The sequence below is a fragment of the Podarcis gaigeae genome (assembly GCF_964106915.1).
Source record: "Podarcis gaigeae genome assembly, chromosome: 17".
Taxonomy (NCBI): Eukaryota; Metazoa; Chordata; class Lepidosauria; order Squamata; family Lacertidae; genus Podarcis; species Podarcis gaigeae.
Window position 1 is genome coordinate 17207529 of NC_139694.1, and position 3869 is coordinate 17211397.

The 3869-nt window shown below is 44.0% G+C and overlaps 1 long non-coding RNA gene across 1 annotated transcript; it reads right to left on the reverse strand.

The window, feature by feature from the left end:
• Positions 1–405: 405 nt before the first annotated feature.
• On the reverse strand, positions 406–2443 carry LOC310834513. Its single transcript, XR_014559270.1, has 2 exons — positions 2347–2443; positions 406–598 (listed from the first exon to the last, which is right to left on the reverse strand). It is a non-coding gene; the product is annotated as an uncharacterized lncRNA (long non-coding RNA).
• Positions 2444–3869: the final 1426 nt, after the last annotated feature.

A 3869-nucleotide genomic window follows, 5' to 3' on the forward strand; every position in this document is an offset into this window, starting at 1 on the left:
GGCAGCAAAGGAAGCCTCCAAGCTGAGCTTCCTGCCTGAGTAATTGATCCTGCCAACTCACCTAACCAGCGAATCATGAGTGGGCATAGTTTGGGCATTGGATAGGTATAGTCTTGCTTGGAAGGAAGGTTGTAGCCTCTGCCTGGCCCCTCCGAAATGGGTATCCCATTAAAGGGATCCAGGGGAGATGCTGCTATCTGGACACCAGGTGGGGACAAGAGGCCAGAGCATCCCCAGGTGCAATCCAGTGGAGCTGTTACCCCTTTATGTAGAGGTCAGGGACTCCCTCATTTCTGGTTGACCCCCAAACATAAATTCTTCCAGCAGGCAGGCCAGAAGGGATGGGGTCTACCCAATGCCTATGCCAAACCTCTTATATCTGTAGTGAATAAAGTTGTGGCCTGATTTCACCCAAATATTTGTTATCATGCCTCTTATTCTTGGTATTGGGAAGGACCGAAGGGTAGGGGAGACCTCTTGTCACACAATACATAGAACTACTACTGTCTAGTAGTGCCCTAAAGTACACACTTAATTTCATGTTCCAGGCTGATATCATTTGCTTTTCAGCTCAGTGTCCTGTTGCTGTTCTTTCCACCTACAAATAAAACCCAGACAAATAAATTGTGCCAGAGGGGAAAATGCAATTAACTCTTTTTAAACAAGAAGAACACAAAAGTCCTAAAAACGAATAGGGATGAATTGCCTTGACATTTCCAGACAGAAATATATAACTCAAAACATAATGACACTGAATCAAAGTATTGCTTAGCAATAAGAATATTAAATTAACCTATGGCTGCAACTGCATAAGAGGTATTTTGGGGACAACTTGAGAGCCAATTACCATAGTAACTATGAAGTTCCCAGGTAAATTAGCGCCTCACAGCGTAGTGAAGACCCTCGGGCCTATTTCAAAAGCCACCATAGTGAAAATCTTAAATCCTGTTTTCCCTGTGTTTACATGAACTCTGATATATTTCTATTAGGTATGGGACCTCTGTCTTATGAGGCGTTAACTTGTGGAGTTCCTCTCCAGATCATAGAGCCCATTCAAAGATTACGACTGAATCATACACTGGAGATTAACCACTCTTTTTAAAAATTATTCCCAACAGAAAGTGCTTGAGTCATGTGACTGGATTTTTGTTCAAGATCAGTTACAGTATGAGGATAGTCCCTGGCTATGATTTGAAGGCACCTGAGGCCACAGATCTACTGAAGGTACAGCAGGTCTGGGCCTGATCCGCGTCCACCCAAACATAGCCTTGGGTTCTTTGGTGGAACAAAGGTTAGATATATGCAATAGAAAACAAACAATGCAATAATAATAATAATAATAATAATAATAATAATAATAATAATAATAATATTTTATTTATATCCCACCCTCCCCAGCCGAAGCAGGGCTCAGGGCGGCTAAGAACAATAAAATAATACATTCTAAAATCATTTCATTATAAAATTAATTCAAATCAAATTGATGGCAACCATTGGCCTAGAGTTCTGTGAAGATTGCCAAAGGAGGGAATCAGGCTGTGCCCTGGCCAAAGGCCTGGTGGAACAGCTCATGTTTTGCAGGCCCTGTGGAAAGATGTCAAGTCCTGCAGGGCCCTAGTCTCTTGTGACAGAGCATTCCACCAGATTGGAGCCACAGCCGAAAAAGCCCTGGCTCTGGTTGAGGCCAGTCTAACCTCTCTGTGGCCTGGGACTTCCAAGATGTTTTTGTTTGAAGACCGTAAGTTCCTCTGTGGCTCATACCATGAGAGGCGGTCCCGTAGGTAAAACCATATGTTGCCATTGCCCCATACGATATGTGTTTGTCATGGGCATTGGGGCTGTGGTGGACAGCGACTGGCCAGATGAAAACTAAAGGGAGTAGTTGGCCCCATACGATCCTGGGAGGAAGATTCAATAGGTTGGGGCAGAGCATACCAGGGTCTAGGGAGCCCAGGGAGCTGATTGGGGAAGTAGATCTCTGGAAAGGTCCTAGTGGGGTGCCTGCCTCCTGCCCTGTCCCCCAAGTCACCACAGTGGAGGGCACCTTCACATGCTCTGCCCATTATGCCAACTCCACCTAAAGCATTACCAGAGCATGCCACCAGCAGGAGGCTGTCACTCTGTTCCCAAGTGTTCGTACTGTCACCTTCATCACCCCAGTGCAGGTGTGAACAGATAATTCAGGCTCAGCCTTCACAGAGGGCAGCATTTTTGCTTGCCCAGTTCCCTTTGCCGTGCTAAGTCGCGCCATTCTCATTCCCATATGATAGGATTGCAGGACATGCGTTGCTTGCTGGTTGGATCAACGTTTTAGTTTGCTTGTTATGGGCCAGAAGTCAGCTTCACCTGCTGAACAGCAGCCTGAAGGGGGAGAAGGTGAGTGATTCCACCTGCAGCTGATCAGCCTCCACAGAGGAGAAGGCACTGATGAGAGCCAGCTGGCTCTGGCACTCTTAAATTAAGGTTCTCTTATGTACTAAGCTTGGATCCTAGAACAATAGGCAAGTAGAATCCTAGAATGCAACAACTGATTGGCCTGCAGGAAAAGACCAATTTTTGTAAATCTGGGGATGTCTGGTAACCTTATCTTAAACAGAACTCTCAGCAGCAGTCAGATGCTGGAAACAATGCCTGTAGTTCCCGGCCCTACCTTGTTGCTTCTTGCTCTCCATCTGAACCCTTGACTCTGTGATCATCTGGATTCTCTGACCCCTGGACTGTCAGACTTCCTATGTGGATTCTGCTCTCAGGCAAGAGTTCCTTGGAGACACCTAGCCCCCTACTTGCTCGACATGGGAACTCGGATGCAGCTAAAACATTGCCTCCCTCCTGCCCGGCACATGTTCTGCCTATTTACTCAGCTTTCTGCACTGAAAGGACTTGAGCAATAAAGGTTTCTGTATACCCACAATCTTCCTCTCATATAGTGGGAGCCGGGACATCGTTCACAATTGTGACCATGTGTTGGAAATGGGAGCTTTTCTTCTGTTAACTGGGGGGGGGGGGACTTGAAATGGCATGGCATGGACATCTTTCTACTACTAATTGTAGTAAAACTATTGTTTTGGTTGTACACTTATAGACAAAATATGAAATGAATGATCCTAATGGAAGGGAAAGTTCCCCAGCAGACAATAGTTAAAGAAACCGAGGGTCACAGCAATATATCGTGTTTCAAAACAAAGTCTCCTTAGAAGTGCCGGTGTTGCAAATGAATCAATGTGATCTGTTTCAACATGAATGGTGCCAGAGCTCATCACTTATAGAAGTTAATGTAGCAATCCTTCAAATGAAGTGATAACATCCCTCTATAGACTAATATTGCCAAGGGTCAAATGACATTAATATAGAAGTTCATGACTGCATAATATAGTATATATTCCAAAGGACAGGCTTTAATGGCAGTCATAGCTCCCTGAATGATCACAATACGCTACCAGTATAAAAATCTTTCTGACGGAAAATGATATTTTAGTGTGAATAATGGACAGGCCACCAACAGGTGTGAAGAAAAGAGGAGCAGAAAAGATGCACAAGGAGAAAGAGTGAACACCTGAACACTCTCTAACCACCCACCCACCTGGAAACACTGTGTCTCTTGCTCTCTGACACAGTTCTTCCCATTCCCAGAGTGTATAAATCTCAGTTTCTAAGAATTGTAAAGGTGTCACCTCCATCACTTCATGGGATTGGTGGACAGCTGCAGCATAGCTGGCATTTCTGCAGTAATAATAATAATAATAATAATAATAATAATAATAATAATAATACAGGCTTCACACAAAAATAGTAATAAACATAGGATTAAGTTTATAGTGTCATTCTTTTTTGTTGTTGTTGTTTAGTCATTTAGTAGTGTTTGACTCTTC